The sequence below is a fragment of the Chamaea fasciata genome, unplaced genomic scaffold (assembly GCF_029207755.1).
Source record: "Chamaea fasciata isolate MVZ Bird 193981 ecotype frontalis unplaced genomic scaffold, bChaFas1.0.hap1 SCAF_20, whole genome shotgun sequence".
NCBI lineage: Eukaryota > Metazoa > Chordata > Aves > Passeriformes > Sylviidae > Chamaea > Chamaea fasciata.
Genome location: NW_027094105.1, coordinates 1,902,159 through 1,921,410, shown reverse-complemented (window position 1 = coordinate 1,921,410; position 19,252 = coordinate 1,902,159). Strand labels below are relative to the sequence as shown.

Genomic DNA, 19,252 nt, shown 5'->3' with positions numbered 1-19,252 from the left:
GCAAAGGAACATTGTGATCTCCTGGGGATAAACCGAGGTGCAAAGGAGCCACTGCTCGCTCCACTTCCAGCAGAAACGGATTTGGGACGTTTGTTGCTGGTTTGGGGGGACTGACCCCAGCAGGGGCCACAAGCCAGCTCAGCACAGGGCTGAACACAGGCCGGTGGGGCAGATTTCAAAGAATATGGGGGTTTGGAACCAAAACTCGTGCCTGGGACATCCAAAGGTACCTTTACACACAAATCCCTCTTGTAAATATTTATCCTGCTCCCACCTCCCTCAGCGAGCAGACCTGGAGGTGCTGGCAGACTCGAGTGGCCTCTTGCCAGGACAGGTGCTTTTAAACTGCTTTTGTTTGTGCTCAGAGCAGGAAAAGTCACCAGGGTTGACAGGTCCTGGTTGGCAGGTCGCAGGGGACGTGGCCTTTCAGCTCCCAGCCTCTGCTCCCTGCAAGTCACCCTTGATGATTGACTGACCTGTAGGTTTTCCCACATCAATTTTCCAGCTGGTTTGGATGCAAAATAAACTTGAAAATGCAGCTCATCCCCTCCAACACTGCAAAACTGATATGGTGATTTTAAGCCCTCACTCTTGGGGTTTGAGCTGTTGGGGCTGGAGGAGCAGAGAGTGTGTGGATTGAAAACTGGGGGAGTGGTTGGGTGGTGATGGGTGGCACGAAGTTTACTTGGCAGCCAGTGGACAAGTGGACATTCTGTATCCCAGGGGTCAGTCCTAGAAATCCTGGCCCCAGTCCTGATTAACATCTTCCTCAGTGATCTGGCTGATGGGGCAGAATGTCCTTTTGGCAAATTTTGCTGTTGGCACCAAACTGGGAGGGATGGGTAATGTGCCAGAGGGTCGTGATGTCGCCCAGAGGGGCCTGGACAGGCTGGGAACAGGGAGGCGGGAATCTTAGAAAGTTGAACAGGGAGGAAATAAAAAGTTCTGCTTCAGAGAGGGACAAGCACCAGCTCATGCTGGATGGAAGCAGGGAAAGGCAGGAAAGAACCTGGGGGTCCTGGTGGACACTGACCTGAACACGAGCCACCAACAAAGCCGATGGCGCCCTGAGCTGCCTGAGGGAGGTGATGCTTGATCCTTGGAGATGCTCAAAAGCCACCTGGACGTGACAACCCTCTCTGGCTGACCCTGGGCGGCATCACGAGGTCCCTTTCCCCTCCACAGCCCTGTGGAGGAGGAATAAATCTTTGCCAAGAGCCCCCAGTGGGTGCAGCCAGAGCGGGGTGGCATCTGGCAGGGCACGTCCATGCCCTTTGCCAGCTCAGCACAGGAAGCACCTTTGCAAGTCAGCACCTAAAAATGCGGGTAAATGGCCACCGGTCCTGCTGGGCAGGAGGCTCTGGCAGCTGGGGCTGCCCACACACCAGTCTGGCACTGCTGGGATGCCACAGCCACGCCGGGACAGAGCATCAGCCCTGCAGCCCGGGGCTTTCCCCAGCCCCGGGTCAGCCGCCTCCCCCCCGGCTGACCATGGGCTCTGACATCACGGAAAACCTCCCAGCCGCTCATTATCGGTGTTAATATGCAAATAGCTGATGTTTCCTGGGCGGGAAGGGTTGTGGGAAAACCAGGGAATGTGCAGAAGGAAGCGTTTGCTCCCGTGACTTTCTGCTGAGACCCTGAGCTGTGGCTGGAGGATCTGTTCCTAATTCCCAAGCAGCAGTGATAATCTGGATTAACGAAGGAACGGTGAGGTCATGCTCCTTACAAGCACACGAATTCATCTCAGAAAGGCATAAGGAAATCACCTTAAAATGCTACAAGCTCAAAACCATCTTCCTAAGTGTATAGGGACCATATTCCCAAAAGTTTCCTTAAATTAAACATGTCTGGAACGGAAGGATTTTGCTGGAGTTACTAAATGCTGAGTAACTGCTCAAACTGAGGAGAGACAATGGGGTTTGGAGGGTGCTTAGGGTCGGTTTTGGGGTTTAAATGTAGCCCGAGCTACCACTGCTTGCAGGACTGTAGATACGTTTTAATTCCTAGTTATTGGCCGTGCCTGGGAACAATTCTGGGTTTCACAGCTGCCTATCCTAAGGGAATTCCTCATGAAGAGTTAGTTAAGAAAAAAAACAAGGTGAATGTTGACCTGCAGAAGTGTTTAGTAAAAATCATTAGAGCTGTGCTCCCTGGTGGAATAAAAAGGGATTATCCTGATTCAGTTCATCCCTTGCTCAGCTGAATGTTGAAGGATGAGGCTTCATCTCTTTGCTGGGCACTTTGACAAACGTGAGCACAGGGACAGCCACTTTTTCCACATATATATACAGATGTCCTCTTATTTAGCCATCAAATCACTAACCCAAAAGTGTTTCCTCCTCTAAGTAAGAGCCCAGATCCAAGGTGCAGCTTGCTGGCAACAGGACTTACCCAACCAGAGTGTTCTGACAGCAGGGAACAACACCTTTCTCTGAGCTTGCCAGGTGCACGAGAGACACAAATTCAATTAAGCTTCACAGCAACCCTGGTGAGGCAGGCAGGTGGGGATTAATCAAGGAATTAATTAGTACAGAGAAGCCAAGTTAGAAAACAAGTCTGTCAGTCACTTCTGGGCTGCCCTCGATACCGGGTTCTAGGATAAACAGGTTATTTGGAGGGTCACATTAGAGCAGACCCCAAAGCCAAAATGGGGTACTGGGAACAAAAACCTTGGTGAAAATCCCAACTATTGCCCAGTGCCTCTTGGGAGATGAGGAATTGCTTCCTCCCATCCTCTCATAGCAGCTCTCACCGCAGCATTTTCCAGAAACCCAGAGAAAATCCAGGTCTCTGTGCCTGGCTTTGCTGGTGCAAAAAGCAAATCCCAGTTTCTCTGTTAACTGCAGGTTTTCCATTGAAAAAGGCAAGACGAAAAAGGGAAGGACAATTCAGACTGATTTGAGGGATGGAGAAGTGAAACGTGGATCCTGTGTCGTGCTCACGGGTTGAGTTTACAACAAATCCTAAAAATAAACCCTGATTTCCAAGGTGTTTCCTTACCCAGGGAACATTTCCTCTCTCTGTCTCCTGTTCTAGTCCTCATTTCATTCCCTTCTTTCCCACAGTTTGGATCACTACAGCCTGAGCTGCTCTGGGTGGCCAAGGCACAGCCACGGGCCTGGACATGGGTTATTGTCCCTTGTGTTGGGGTGCTGGACTCAGACCTGCACAAACCCTGCTCCTGATGGAGGAGAAAAAACACAAAATATTCACGAGCAGGAGACTCATGGCGATTTTCACTGGGCTTCCTCATGATTTACGGCTTTGGTTGTAAGTTCTTTCCCTGCTTCCCTCCCCGCACACAACGAGGTCTCCAGCAGTGTCAAAGGCCCCACATCCAGGAGATGCAGGCACCAGGACAGGCAGGAGAGGTGCCCAGTCAGAGCTTCCCCACAGCCACAGGAACAACCCCTCAGGAGCACTGGGGGAACAGAGAGAAACCCCAAAGCCCTGCAGTGCTGCCCCCAGGAACTCCGGGACAGAGCGGGAGGAAGCTCGGGCTCTGCATCTCCAGCAGCTGGACCTCCCAGGAATGGGACATCTTTTCAGTAGTTTAAATGGTTTTAAGAAAAAAGGGGAAAAAATAGTTTGGGAAGGTTTTCTTGGTTTAGTTAGTTAAATTAATTAAAAGTTTAAAATTAATTAAAAGGGGAAAAAAAAGAATTTTGTTGCTGTTGTTTGTGTTTTAGTTGAGTAATATTGTTTTGAGAAAGAAAAAAATGTAGAGAAGTGAATCTTGTTTTTTAAAATAAAGTGTGTGGGGTTTTTTTTTTGTTTGTTTTGTTTTTAGAATTAGTTTTAAAGGTCTAGAATTTAATATATAGTATAAATAGAATTGGTGATTGGGGATATAAGTTTTATAAAGTTAATTTAGGATTTTTAAAAATATTGTTAATTTATTATTAAAATTAAATAAATTTTAATTTTATAAATATATATAATATGTGTATGTGTTAATATATATTATATACATTATATATAGTATATAGTATAATATATATTATAATATAATATATATTTATATGTATATAGTTATATATAATAGTAGCAATATTTAATGGTAGTGATATTTATTTATTATATTATTTTAATTTAATAATGAGATTTTTTGAGGTATATATTGCATTGTTTTATTTTTTTATATTATTTATTATGTATAATATTTTTTTGGTTTTCCAGTAAAGATAATTTTATGGATGGGTTTGGTCGTATTTGAGGTGGAATTGATTTAACTTCTTTTTAAAATAAATTTTTCTATGTATCATTGGGGTTTTATTTTTATTTATTGTATGTAGAAGTTTCGATTGAGCAGGGTTTGTTTTGTTGGTGGCGTTTTGTTGTGAAAGGCCCAGGGTTGCCCCTGTGAAGCGGGACAGCAAAGGGCTGTCGTCAGAGCTGTCACCGGCAAACACAAGTCAGGGGGTCCGGGAGGGTGATGCCAGGGCGAGCACCCAGCTCAGCTGGAGGCAATTTCTCAATGCAGGAGGTGCCAAGACACGGCCCAGGACTGCACCAGAGTGCAGGAGGTCCCAGCAGACAGGAGAAAGCACCAGGAACATGCTCATCCTCTGCGGCAGGTTTTCCAAAGACCCCTGATCCCGAGGAGCTGTGGCCAAAGAGTTGGTTACTCTGTTCTGCCTCCACAGGACTCCTGGCAGGTGCAAGGGGCCAAATCCTGCTTTTGACAGGATTGCAACGCAAATACACAACCTTGTGGGAGTCGGTGTCAAACCTGCCGTGCTCAGACATCCCAGAATCCTGGAATAACCTGAGCTGGGAGGGATCCCCCAGGATCACCCAGCCCAGCCCCTGTCCCTGCACAGACCCCCCAACAACCCCACCCTGGGCATCCCTGGCAGCGCTGTCCAAAGGCTCCTGGATCTCTGGCAGCCTCGGGGCCGTGCCCATTCCCTGGGGAGCCTGGGCAGTGCCCAGCACCCTCTGGGGGAAGAACCTTTCCCTGCTCTGCAGCCTGAGCCTGCCCTGGCCCAGCTCCAGCCCTTCCCTGGCTCCTGGCCCTGTCCCAGGGCAGAGATCAGTGCCTGCCCTTCCTCTTCCTCACGAGTAAATTGTAACTGTGCTGAGCGTCCCCTCGGTGTTCCCTTCTCCAGCTGAACAGACCAACTGCCCTCAGCTGCTCCTCGTGGCGTTCCCCTCCAGGCCTTTCACCACCTTCACTGCCCTCCTTTGGACACTCTCTGATGGCTCAATATCTTTCTCACAACATTTTAATATCTTTCTTATCTTGTGGCGCCCCGAACTGCCCCCAGCGCTGGAGGCGAGGCTGCCCTACCCCGGAGCACAACGATTGTGCCACGAAGGAAAGAGCAAGGGCTGCACAGGAAATGTTCACCACTGTGAGGGAGGACAATGAAACAGCTGCTGCTGTCACTGCTTGGCTCCAAAAATGTCTACACCAGCAGCTGGGGGAGGCTGGCTGGGGGCACAGCATCCCCCCAAGCTGCTCTTTCCACTGAGGACAATTATCACCCGGAGGTGACCCAGGCTGTGCCAGGCTCCTGCTGGCAGCAGGACAGAGGGTGAGGAACGAGGCTGTCAGGGCAGCACCAGCTCTGCTGGCAGGGACCCGGCTGTCCCTTTTTGGGAAGCAGATTTTCACCCCACTCACAGCTGTGAAACGCCTCCCTGGCCACTTGTCAGCCTCACATTCCTCTGTGGCTGATCCTGAAATCACGTCGTGATGATGTTGAAGCACTTGGATTTACACGCTGGCTCTTGTGGCCACTGCTGCTCACGGTGGCACATCCCAGCGTGTCCCCAAAATGCCACCGCGGGATAAGGGCTGTGTGTCATGCTGCTCTCAGCCTGCCCTGCACCACATCCCCAGGGACCAGGGACAGATTCCCGGGAGGAAACAGCCTGAGGGCATTTTAACACGGGTGTGTTTTCAGACAGAGGCACCACCTTTGCTCTCTCCTGCTTGGGTCAGCCAGAGATCCCCAAAATGAACCTGCCCCTTCCTTGTGCTCCCGGCCCCGGTGACGGAATGTGGCTTCAACAGCTCAGGAGGTGCTGAGAACAGCTTTGTCCTCAGCAGGGCTCCCTGAAGCCTGGCTGGAGCAGGGTGGCATTTCCTCAGTGTGGCTTTTAACCCCCATTTTGGTAAATTTGGGAGTCTAACCCAGAGGCTCGGGGAATGCTGATTATTATTTGCTAAGGACAGCGGCTCCTAACGCTATGGCAGCCTTTAGCCCTTTGCTTTCCTCTGTCTGTCACTGCCCTTCCCAAAAAGTGAACCTTTCTAAATCAAGGGCTTCGTGGTAATGTTTTGTCTTCTGGCACCATCGTCCACAAAGCCGCAGAATCCCACCCCACAGCAGAGAGCTGGCAGCAAGTGGGTCCTTTCTTTTCTACCCTAAACTGTGACAGCAGCCAGCTCAGGGTGACAAAAGTCCCCAAGGTCATGGGCTTTTTTTCCCCCTCAGTAACCATGGCCTGGCTTCAATGCCTACTCTGTAGAAAGCAAGCTTTAATATATGCAATAATTTCTTGAAGAAAGAGGCAAAGGATCTGTACTCTGAGTGAGAGGAAGAATTGTGAGTGGTAAGATGAAAACACCTGGGAGTTACTACAGAACTTGAAATTAACAAGGCAAAGCAGAAAAAAAAAAAAAAGTTACATTTTGTTTAACTTGGAGGGCAAGCACACAAACCATTAACCGCAAACTTGCCTGGAGAGCAGCAGTAGAAATGCCCCATCCCTGGAAATGTCCAAGGCCAGGCTGGACAGGGCTTGGAGCAGCCTGGGATGGTGGAAGGTGTCCCTGCCCACGGCAGGGTGTGGAACAAGAGCTTTAAGGTCCCTTCCAACCCAGTTCTGTGATTTTATAATGAGAGCTGATCAGGGTGTGAAGGGGAGGAATCAGGACCCACATCCAGCCCTCCAGCTCTGAGCATTACAGAGATTTTCTCTCCCTTTATGTAAAAAAACCCCTTCACCTCTTGCAGCCCTTACAAACCCCAGCAGCACTGGGTGACACCCATGGAAAGCTTTACCTCGAGAAAGAATTCCTGTTAATGGAGCCTATGAGTAAAGCAGCAGCCAGAGCCGCAGGGCACACTTACCCCTGGCCGTAGTGCAGCCCTGGCAGAGCAGCAGAAGCTCCTTCAGACTCCCCAGGCAAGAAGGGATGGGCAGGAGGAGGCTCGGGGATGTACAGTGGGTGGGAGATTCCAGCAGTGAAACTCCAGCAGTTCAGACAACTGCAGGCAGCAAAAGCAGCAGCTGGTTCACCAAAAGAGCTGGGTTTTGCTCGAAATGCTCCAAAAGCAGGAGCCTCTGGCCTTGGAGACGCCGTGAGAGGAGCACAGTTGAGGAGGGAGGTGAAGGTGCTGTTTGGCCCTGCTGAGAGCAGGCTCCAGCCACAGCAGGAAACTTCGAGGGGTGCAGAGCTCAGCAGGGCTGAGGTGACATCACTTCCCAAAAACTGCTGGGGTGACATCACTTCCCCAACTGCAGCAGCGCCAGCAGGTGAGCACACACAGCAGCAGGGCCAGGGGAGCTGGGCACTCAGGGCTGCCAGGTGCTGCAGACACCAATAAGTGTGAGCAGCTGCGACCTCAGGGGCAGAATTTGACACCAACAGGGGGTTGCAGCTCCCTGGCTTGACCTGAGCTGCAGCACTGAAATCCAGAGGGTGCGTGGGTGCAGTTTGGCCCAGGAGAAGCTGCAGAGTGGTGGGATCATAAGCTGTGGATGCAGAGAGGTGTCTCCAGGTCACACCAAATGCCCAAGCAAGCACCATATGCGAGGTCAGAAAATGGGAATTTCTGAAAATGTCTTCCTAGGCAAAAGGAAATCCCAAGAGGGCTTTGCTGAGATGTTCAGGAGATGATCTCCAGCGTGTGGACTCCAGCAGATCCAAGGCCAACCTGGGAAAATCCCTCTACCTTCGTTTACACCAACTCTTTGCCCTGTAAGGCAGAACACATCCACAGCTGAGGTTAAACACCCAGGGAGTGAAATCCTGATGCTCCATCCCGATGATCTCTTTGGGAGCTGATGGAAACAGTCCCTGCAGGAAGGTTCATCCATGGATGGTCCAAACACGGTGATGTAAATCCTCCCTGAGCTCTGTTGTGAGCAGCTCCAGGGTCGGGGCTTTCACTGACTCACTGTGAAAGGGCTGCAAACTGAAATTCAAGCTAAAAAGGAAGTTTCTGACTAAAGCGTGGTTTAGGGTGAAGCCCACAGAGTCTATTTCGAGCAGAGCCAACAGCCCCCACAGCCTCATGCCCCAGCTGAAGCCACAGAGGTGACTTCCCCCTGATCCCCTCAGGGGAAGCTGCACATTGGGACATGGAGCATCCATAAAATGCTGCTTCTTGGGGATTTTGTGTATTTTGGGGCATGTGTTTCCTTTTGGACCAAGCAGCCCAGCTCAGTGCAGGGGCTGTGCTGGTTTGGGGTCAGAGGCATTGCTGGTTACAGCACATGAGGGGCTTTCCTGGAAATTCCTGTCCAGAGGCATTCCTTGTTTATTATGACACCACAGCACAGCCTTTCCTGCGTGGAGGAATTGTGTGTCCAGGGGTGCTGAGGGGGCAGAGCCAGACCCAAAGCCCTCAGGGGGCTGAAGGAACAGATGGGCCTCCCTTGGCTGTGTCACCCTGCACCACTGGTCAGCCCAAATGCCAAGGGGAAGGTGAGTCCTTACAGGGCCTGGACCCAGCTTTGGGTTTCACCATCCCCTCACGTCTCTGGGGTCCACAGCACTGCAGACTGGTGCATCCTGAGCTCTCCACCAACACCAGTTCCCACCCCAGGGTGCATTCCACGGGCAGGACTTTCTCCAACAGAGCTGCAGAGTGACCTGAATATTTAAAAAACCAAAAAAACCCTACAGCCATCCAAAACCAGACTCTGGTTTGCAGTCCTGGGTTCCTCTGCATAAAGGATGAGAACATGAACATTTGTGCCGTAAATTCAGCTTTTATCCATTCTGGATCACCACCAGATTCCAGCCAACACCTTCACTGGGCCCCAGGCTGGGAAAGCCAAAAGCAGCAGAGAGACACAAGGGCTGAATGAGAACAGAGACAGTCTGAATTCTATGTATGTAAAAGAGTTTATTGGGAGTAAACAATATTCTATTTACAGGGATAAATCCAGCGTGTGATCATCAGGGCAAGACAGTCCTGGCCCTTCACCTTTCCTTAAAGGTGCATCTCTCTGTCCCTGCTGTCTGTCTGTCCTGCTGAGGCTGGGAGCCCAGCGTGGTCCCTGGCCAGCCCTACCCTGCCCCGCTGCAGGAATTAATCCAAACCCTTCTTCCACAGCCAGAGCTCCCAAACTCACTCAGCTCTGGCAGAAGATGCCCCAAACACACTCAGCTCCAGGGAAGCAAATTCCCCCAGCACACAGAAACAATTCCTGGATATTTTCCCTCCCAACATCTCCATCTGTTGCTGTCTCTTGTACCTGCATGGATCAGGACAGGGAAACAGCCCCAGTGTCCCAGAGCTGAGGCACAATTTCACAGAGTTTATGCTTTGAAAGGTGCAGAAACTGTTAACAGCTACTTCTGCCTCCTTTTTCAAAACCATCTCAACGCAAGGCATGAACTTCAAGGTAGAAACTTCATCTCCTCTAGGTGAAAGCAGAGATTTGCATCCATGTTACTGATCCAGCCTGCCTGGGAGAGAGGATTGGGAACTTGCAGCCCTGGGTGACTGAACAAACAGAGCCTCCACCGCCAGGAATGATTTGCAAACAACCGAGCAGCAGACAAATGTGCAAATGTATCTGGTGGCTACTTCTGGATAATGAATGCATAATCTATTCCGACTCCCCTTCCTATCTGCTTCTGGATAATGCATCTGCGAGCCTGACTCAGGCTCACAAATGGTTGGCAACGAGGAAAACGGGCTGTGTTTGAGCCAAACATTATGTTCAGCAAATAAGGAGCAGTTTTGCCATGGGCAGCTGCTGTTGGAGCCCAGTGTCAGGATCCCTCCCATCCTGCCCACAACAGCTCTGTGGGCTGCAGGATGCACAACTGACTTTTGCCTCTAAAATCTGGTTTTATGCATAAACAGCAGAGTCTAAAAGAGCACTGTTGTATTCCTTCCCCACCTATCTGCTCAAGAGAAAGTGGCTCTGACATTTATTTGCCTCAGCTGCTGGGAAGGCTCCAAATATGCTAATTACAAGGCCAGTGCAGTAAATTGCATTTGGTGACATAAATCTGAGTCACTGGTTCAGGGTATTTTCCCTCCTCTTCCCTGGAGCGACTTATTTAACAAAGGTGAGGAAAAGCAGAAAAAAAAATTGGCAGGCTCTTAGTGCGTGAGACTTAACAGGGAGGCAGCATTCCCAAAGCACTGTGACTTCTGGGTGTCCTGGGAGTGGTGACAAAGTGGACACTGAAGGTTTTCCAGTCACTTTGGGAAATGCTGCTGACTGGACACAGAGTCCTGGAGCGGGAGGAGAGGAGCCTGAAACCACTGGGAGTCTTCCCAGGGCTGCCCAGGCAGGAACAAATTCCATTTTTTCTCCTGGGAAATCTGCTCTCCATCCACTCAGGGGAAGAAGAGAGAAAAGTCACTTCATGGTGTTGGGTGGCAAAAGCCTCATCCCACCTCGGGCTCTCCCGCTGCTCCATGGTGGCTGCTCCCCAGGCAGGGGTGAATTCCCGGGAGGAAGGGGCTCATTCCCTCTCAGCCATGGAAAGCCGCAGGACGCAGATCCCTGGAGGATGCTCTCGGTGTGTGAGGTGCTGCAGACCCTGAGGGGTGGCTGCCTCTGGCCCAGCAGTGTCCCCAGGCTCCCGGCAGTGTCCCCAGGCTCCCGGCAGATCCATGCTCAGGCTTTCCGGATGATCCTCCCCGGTTTCCTCCAGTCCCGGTACCTCTCCCTGCGCACGGAGTGCACCAGGGGCCTGGAGAAGCTGGAGGGGGCTGCTCTGGTGGTGTTGCTGGTCAGGAACAAAGCAAGACATCGTTAGTGGCGTGGGGCGGGGCTGGGGCACATCTGCACCCATTCAACAGCTCTTCAAAGGCTTTGAAACACTTCATAAAGAAGAATCATTTCTGACTGAAGATTTCTGCAGATGAATGTAGGGGGTCACATTCTTAGCTGGTATAAAAATGAGGTAAATCCAAATAGATCATTCTAATTTATGATCTTGAGACATTTTTGAGATACTATCCTTGAGATATTTTTCCATTAAAGGCTTTCCTCCCATTAGATACACTTTGAGATTAGGGTGAGAAGAACTTTCCTCCTATGGGCCTTCACAGACACGTTAATATTTCCTAGGTTTCGTTCTTTCATTGGTTTGTTAAGTTTACGTCCCCCTGTTACCATATATGCACACCAGCCAGAATGTTCTCCCTTCCCTGGAACCCCCCGGGGTTATTTTTGCTGCAGTACACACCCCTGTGACCCCATTAGTCCCCCCAGTTCCTGGCCACCCCTCTGCACCATGTTTCCCTAGCCCTATTGGACCCTGATCCTCAGAAATGTCCCTTTAATTCGGTTTATAACCCTGGATCCTTGGCCCATTTTTGGCCCACATCCCTTCAATGGAAGAAGATACGGTTTGCCACACCCTTGATTCCATGAAATGTTTTATTATTCGTTACAATCTCTGCTGTTTTATCTTCCAGAGATAACACAGAAGAGTCAGTAGTTATTCTACATCGTGGCTGTTATTAGCTGTAGGCTGTTTCAGAGTTTTGCTGTGGTTTATCTCAAGGTTATAAGTACATATCTGCTTGGAAAAGGTGTTATCTCAATTTCCTAAGATGATAGTGCTGTTATATTGTTTCCATGATGTGCATTTTCTGGTTTTCTACATTTATGGTTGACTTCTTATACACTTTGCCATCTTTTTTCCTAACTATCCGAAAGACTCGTGTCATTTCAAAATCCTTCCTTTTCTTTTCTAGCTGCTTGAGCATTTCGTAACTACTGTTGTTCCCAGGGGAGAGCACATTGGAGGCTGTACTACAATAAACAGCACTGGGATTTCCAAAGGGGACTCCATCTCCTGGCCTTTATCCTCAGCCTTTTACTAGCAGATGCTCCAGGCCCCGAGGCCCTGGTTGCTCTCAGGGACACACAGCAGCACGATGCTACTTGCACCCAGTGGAGGCTCCGAAAAGGACAGGGAATTTTGGTTCACCACCACTGTTGCCAAGGGATCAAGGGCTGGGTCCTGCTGCAGCCCCCAGTGCTCAGGGTGGGCAGAGAATCAGAGCTGAGCCTCTCTGTGCCCCTGATGGGGATGGGAACCTTCCCTGCCCCGGCTACTGAAATCCAGGTGCAGCTCAGAACCCCCTCAACAGAACCCCATAAACAGTTAGAGGCCCCAGGACCGTCCCCTCTGGCCAGGGGGGTCACTGAAACCAACCCCCTTCAAAACCTCCAGTATCTTCAAACAGTTTCCTTAAAACCACTAAACCCAACAATGTGCACTCCTGGCACTTCTTTGGGGTTTTTGTCACCCTGGGTTCTCTCAGGGGGTGATCCTGGGGGTGAGCCAACATTCCATGAGCCAAGCACACCACGATTCACCACACCACGCGCAGAGATGCCCAGGACAGTGTCACAGGGCTGCCTCAGCTGCAGGAGCAGTGGGGTGTTGTTCACCTGGAGCTCCTCTGGGATAACTGAACACTCAGACCCACTTGTCCTGGGCATTTCTCCTCTGCCTGGGCACTGTGTCCAGCCTTTTCTTTCCTCCCTCCTGGCTAACACCTTCACTCCCCATTTTCACATCTAGATTTGCAAAGCTGCCGAAAGACTGGCACAGCAGGTGTGCACCTCGTGCTGCCGGGGCAGAGGGTGATGTGGGCCCAGCAGTGTCTGTAGGAGTTTGGGGTGACAGTCACTCGGGGTGACATTCACTGAGGATGAAGCACAGCCCCTCCCCATCCCTGCACAAAGGGCTGTCCATGGTGACCTCTGGTGATCAGAGACCTCTCCTCCTTCCAGACCCTGCTCAGTCACTTGTCCTGTGGTCCCCAGTGGCTTCACCAATAAACATTGTCCAGAGGAGGCCACGGAGCTGCTCCCAGGGCTGGAGCCCCTCTGCCCTGGAGCCAGGCTGGGAGAGCTGGGGGTGATCACCCGGAGAGGAGAAGCTCCAGGGAGAGCTCAGAGCCCATCCAGGGCCTAAAGGGACTCCAGGAGAGCTGGAGAGAGACTGGGGACAAGGGATGGAGGGACAGGACTCAGGGAATGGCTTCCCACTGCCAGAGGGCAGGGATGGATGGGACATTGGGCAGGAATTGTTCCCTGGGAGGGTGGGCAGGCCCTGGCACAGGGTGCCCAGAGAAGCTGTGGCTGCCCCTGGATCCCTGGCAGTGCCCAAGGCCAGGCTGGATGGGACTCGGAGCAGCCTGGCACAGTGACCCTGTGCGGGTCAGTGAAATGGTCCTTCCAGGGCAGCCCAGGCCGGGATTCTGGGATGGATTCCCCCCCACAGCCCCGGGGAAAGGCGGGCAGGGAGCGCAGGGGGCGCGGGGCTGTGCCGGGAGAGGCTGAGGATGAATGGAGCAGGGGCGGGGGAGCCGCCAGCCGCTCCGGGAGCGGAGGAAGACGGAGCTGTGGAAAAGCTGTGAATGTGAGAAAAGGCTGCCTCACAACAGAGCCTGTTACTATTCAACAGCCACAAAAGGAGGAGAGCCCTGAAACCTGCCTGGGCTGAGGCTACAGGCGAGAGAGAGCACCCTCCTGTCCTAATTCCTAATTAGCTCGCTGCTTTATTACTGAATTTCCTAATTGGTTTTCATGTTAATTACCTTCAGCAGGCTGGGGAGGTGGCACTCCGGCCCAGTGGCAGGAGATGGAGCCCCACGTCCGCAGCGCTAGCCCAGCTCCAGGCTGTGCTGGGCAGCTGTGCCCTCGCATCCAGCTCATCCCAGTTGCTCTTACCTTAGGTTTAAGCTCTTAAGGAAGGTTTTGGGTGGCTGCCTTGGCACTGTCTGCAAATCCTTCCTAAAATCCTTTAACCCCTGAGTCCCAGATCCAGCTCCTCGCTGCTGTTCCCCCTGGCTGGAGAAGGCACCAGCCCTGTCCAGGCTGCACTGCCACTGCCCCCAGGGCTGGGCTGGGTGTCCCAGGTCCCCGTTCCTGCCCTGGAGCAGGCGCTGTGCTGGTCCTGACCCGGTGCAAGGCATGAGGAAGCTTTTTCCCACTGCTGAGCCACGGCTTGAACTGCATGGACAGCCAGGCTACAGATCTGGCAGCTGTTTCTGAGCACTTTCTAAGCCCAGGACCAAACTGAAGGATGAACATCTGGCTCCAGCTGTGCTCTCTGGGCACTGGAAACTTCATGGGCCCATCAGTCAGGAGCACCTCAGCATTATTGCAGCGGGGGTGTGTGAGCCCAGGCTACACCAGACAGTCTTAATTCCACAAAAAGGATCCCAGTTCATCCTGTAATTCTGCAGTTCTCTGGGTCACAGAGCTTCACCTGTTTATGGTGCAATCTGGGAATTATCCAGGTGATCCACCCAGACCTGGTGGCTCTGCTTTCCCATGCTGGGGGCAGCTGGAGGAGCAGCAGGAGCAGGGCTGTGACAGCAGGGTGGGCTGCACACCCAGCTCACATGGAGAGGGCTGGAATGTCTTCAGGAGGTGGAGCCCTGCACAGATCATCCAGGTTGATCCCACATCCCAAAATGAGGCTGGGTGAGGCAGCAGCTCTTGGAGATTTGGGGTTTTGACAGGGTAACTAATTCTCTTAAAAACCCCCAGTCTTGCAACATTATTCTGGCTCTCAACTTGATGCAAGTTGTTTGGGGGCTTTCAGTAAACCAAATAACTCCATTAGGTTTTCTCTCTGGCATCAGGGTGCCCCAGAGCTCAGTGCAAGTTCTGTCCCAGTTCCTCCCGGCACTTTGCCTTGGAGACAGTGAGGAAATCTGCCTCTGACCTCGATCAGAACCCAGCCAGCCCCATCCCTTTCAAGCTAATTCTGTGCTGTCTCCACCCATGGCAGTGTTCCCAGTGCTGATCATTTCGCTTGCACAAGGTGCAGCTCAGCTCTGCTGGGCTGGGAATGTATTCCTGACCTGTGGCTGAAGGGGACGGGAGCCGCTGATTTCCAGCAAGCCATGGGTGCATCCTCACACCACTGCTTTCTCTCGGGGATTTTCTCGATGGAGACACCTCTGGGGTGTGTTTGTGCAGCACCAGGCACAGCAGGGCTGGAATTGCAGCTGGGAATGGTGCACACCAGAGGATTAGGATAAGGACTGAGCTGAGAGCTCTGTGCACTCGAGCTGCAGCAGCCAGACTTGGAGCAAACTGGGTCATGGGCACATTTTAGGTCCAAAGCTTTGAGGGGTTGGTGTGCCATGGCCTGAGATCTGGCAGGAGGTGGATTTTGGGGTGATTCCCTAATCACAGGGCTGATGGAAAATCAGGAATATCTGATGTCCAGATATTCTTCCTGATATGACCCCAACCAAGCCGACCATGAGCCCAAACACTGTTACTTGTGAACAACACATGAACAATGTTTGCAGGAACAGATCTGAATTTTAAAGGTATGCAGCATTTTGCATTAACTGCCCTTATTTCTGCATCTCATTTTTGTTGTTGGGCAGAAAAGAAGGGATTGGTGTAGTGGGCACAGCCCAAGGAGTGGGAGGAGACGGAGAGATAGTGATATGCACAGTAGTGATTTAACATGAAATACTCTGATCACAAGCAGTCTCTGGAGGTTTGTGCCTCATTGATGAATATCATGCATGAAGTGTAGCTCCTTGTGCTACCCACATTTTTTCTCTTCTAGGTCTGGTGATTGGGAACCTGAGTCACAGCAAATATGCTGAGTTACAGCACATTTCCACAGAAAAAAATGCCCCCCACCACCAAAAATAAACCCCAGGCAAATGACAGACGCGTTTATCTGCAAGTGTGTCAAATGCACGGGATGCTCAGACAATGCAGGCTCAAAGGATTAACAGACCTTAATCCCCCCTCAGTGCATTAATGCCCAGCAGATGAGACAGACACAGACACATCTCTAAGGACCAGTGGATGCACACAAAAACAATCCTCCCCATCCAAACATCCCCTTTGGGGACGGAACAGGCAGCAGCTCACCTGGAGGACCACACCGGACCTGCCTGCTTCTTTGGCTTGGCCATCTGCTTCTGGTACTCCATCCAGCCGCTCACCAGCTCGTGCAGGATCATCACGTAGAGAAGGAAAATGAGAATCCTGGGATCCATCCGTGGCACCTCGGGGTCTGCTCCATCGGGTACAGGTGACATTTGCTCGGGGGCAGGCGGGGGGAGCCGCAGCTGCGGGCAGGGCTCCGGGAGCCGCAGGGATGCCGAGGTTGCTGCTGGAGAGCGGGCTGGGCTCTGTGCGGAGTGAATTAGAGCTGGAGAAATCCCCGGGGGGATCAGAGCCCCGCGTCTATCGCCGGGAGCGGCACGAACACGGCTCGGGCCGCTCCCCTGCGCGGGCCGGCTCCCACCCTCGGGGGCTGCAGCCCTCGGTGCCCCCCTGGCTCATGGCTTTGTCCGCATCGCTCCGCAGCCGGCAGCTGCCCACACGGCGATGGCAGGAGCAGCCGCCCCTCTCGGGGGCGGAGGGGAGAGCTGGCTGCCGTGCCCGAGCACCGGCACGGGCAGAGAGCACTGTCTGCCTGCGAGGAATAAATCAAAGCGCCAGTCAGTCACTGGGGATTCTCCGAGCTGGCTCTTCCCAGTGCCTCAGGATTTGGGGCTGCACCGAGCCAATCTTGTTTAGGAGTGTTACTGAGTATTTTGCAGCTGAGATTTTTTTTTTTTTCTCCTGCTGTTTTCTCACTCTCTTCTTTTGTTTTCCTCGCTATTATCCCTTGCCTGAATCTTCAGCTGCTGTTTTCCCAGTGGGAGGCTCTGGCAGGCTCCTGATGTGCAGGAAAGCTGTGGCCACAGCACTCAGGCTTCCCAAACCACAGCTCTTCTGCCAGCCCCTCAATCTCCTGTTTAGGGTGAAGAGATCTGGTTGTGCCACCGGATCACAGAATCTCAGACTTGTTTGGGTCAGAAAAGACCTTAAAATTCATCTTGTTCCACCCCTGCCATGGGCAGGCACATTTTCCACTATCCCAGGTGGCTCCAAGCCCCATCCAGCCTGGCCTTGGACACTTCCTGGGATCCAGGGTCAGCCACAGCTTCTCTGGACACCCTGTGCCAGGATCTGAACACCCTGAGATGCCCTCAGCCTCTCCCTTTTTTCCTCCATGGACACAATGCAATACTTGTGCCTGGAATTCCTAGCAGTATAAAAGCACAAAGTGTCTCACTACGACACTTGTATGAAAAAAACAAACAAACAAACAAAAAACCCCCAAGAATTGTTTTAAAAACCATCTTACTCAAAATTCACATTCTTCCAGTGCAATGTTTCCATAAGTGAAATAATAAGCCCTCAATAACTAATTATGGTTATCCAGAACCAAACCTGTGCCCAGTGGAGCTGTGCCAACTGCAGAAAAGGGGGCCCAGAGGAAAGGCAAACCCAGGATCCTCCATCCCACAACTCCTCCCCAGACAGGGAGAGCTGGGCTTGGGGTTCCACACGCTGGGCAGTGCGATTCAGGTGTGACAAACACATCACAAGCCTCCCACCACAAACTCACCACGAGGAAGCTGCTCCCCACCTACCCCAGCTTACCTGACCCAGCTGAGTTCAGAGGTCCCTCCCTTTGGTGTGTAAGCGCAGACAAGTGTGCAGTAGCCAGGGCTTTGATAATTTATTATCAAATACCAATTTAACACACATTAGGGGATGCTAATCCCATGACAGATCTGCCTGTGAAATAAACCCAAGGGCAGCATCATTGCCCCAGACAAACGTGCACCTCCAAGGGCTGTGACTTTCCCTCAGCCAACTCATGAGAAACCCAGAAGTGCTGAGTAACTCTCTAAGTTGGGAGGGGAAGAGCTCGTGGAGGGGAGTGAGCAAGTGAATGAAATCAGCCAGGACTGGAGGTGTTCTAGCAGCTCTGAAAATGGGGATTTTTGAGGTTCTCCATGAAAGGATAGTGGAGCTGTTCCCGTGGCAACGGAGAGAGTTGCCAGGCTGCGGGTGATGGGCTCTAATGTATGGTACGAGTCAGACCTGCTGAGGGATTGGAGACCAAGGACAACACTGATATTTTATACATATGCAATTTTTGATGAGTAAACCCAACGTGACTCCTTTGTTCCAGGGGAGAGGAGCTTTTCCCACAGGGAGAGATGTTACCAGGGCAGGAGCAGTGGAATAACTCATAACAACTCACTCAGATCTGTAAGAGATGCTCCAACCTCTGAACAAAAATAATACTTAGTACTACATAAGGGAGAAAAGCCAACAATTCATGAGCTGAGAGCACGGCAGCTGATTCCCGACTTGTGACAGGTCACGTGCAGTAAGTTCTTTGACAAATGAGTCAAAAATATTTCGATTTTAGAGTGATTAAAGCCCAGTTTGGGAGGGCAGGGTGGGAGCTGGAGGTGCTGCTGAGGGACCCCTGTGGTGGCCATGGGGTACAGGGGATACAGGTGCCCCTCACAGCAGTGGGGAGCCCTGGCATGTTGGTGTTTCCCCTCTGCCCTCAGCCTGAAGGTAGATTTAGATGAGATATTGGGCAGGAATTGTTCCCTGGAGGGTGGGCAGGCCCTGGCACAGGGTGCCCAGAGCAGCTGTGGCTGCCCCTGGATCCCTGGCAGTGCCCAAGGCCAGGCTGGATGGGGCTGGGAGCAGCCTGGGACAGTGGGAGGTGTCCCTGCCATGGCAGGGGTGGGATGGGATGAGTTTTAGGGTCCCCTTTAACTCAAACCAGTGGAGATTCTGTGAATCCACAACCTCAGCCCAAAGGCACGGCCTGGGTGTTCTCCTGAAGAAGTCTGGCGGGAGCAGAAGCACCTGTGAGGATCCTTCATGTGTCCAATCACTTCCAGTAGAGCCCAGCAGCAATCTGCAAACTCACAGTGGATTCCTAAGAGTTGGGAGCAATTAACAGCTGGGCTGTTGCCCTGTTTGATAATCATCAGTAGCCAGAGATAAGACAATCAAATGTGTATAAAACCTTATCACAATACCCAGGCACCAAACCGAGCTCACGTGATGCCAGAGCCTTGATCTGCTCCTCCAGTTCTCACTGCTCTGCAAATGGCTTTAATGCAGAGCCAGCACTCCTCAGACCCCTGTCCCTGCTGCTGCTGCTTCCAGACACCCCCACAGAAACGACAAGGGGGTGGAACCCAGGTGGAGGCTGTGGCAGAGGAGA

At 51.9% G+C, this 19,252-nt stretch overlaps 1 long non-coding RNA gene across 1 annotated transcript; it reads left to right on the top strand.

Moving 5' to 3' along the window:
* The first annotated feature begins 2,569 nt into the window (after positions 1-2,569).
* Positions 2,570-3,825, top strand: LOC136299591 (uncharacterized). Its single transcript, XR_010723530.1, has 3 exons — positions 2,570-2,609; positions 2,850-2,947; positions 3,069-3,825. It is a non-coding gene; the product is annotated as an uncharacterized lncRNA (long non-coding RNA).
* The last annotated feature ends 15,427 nt before the right edge of the window (positions 3,826-19,252 follow it).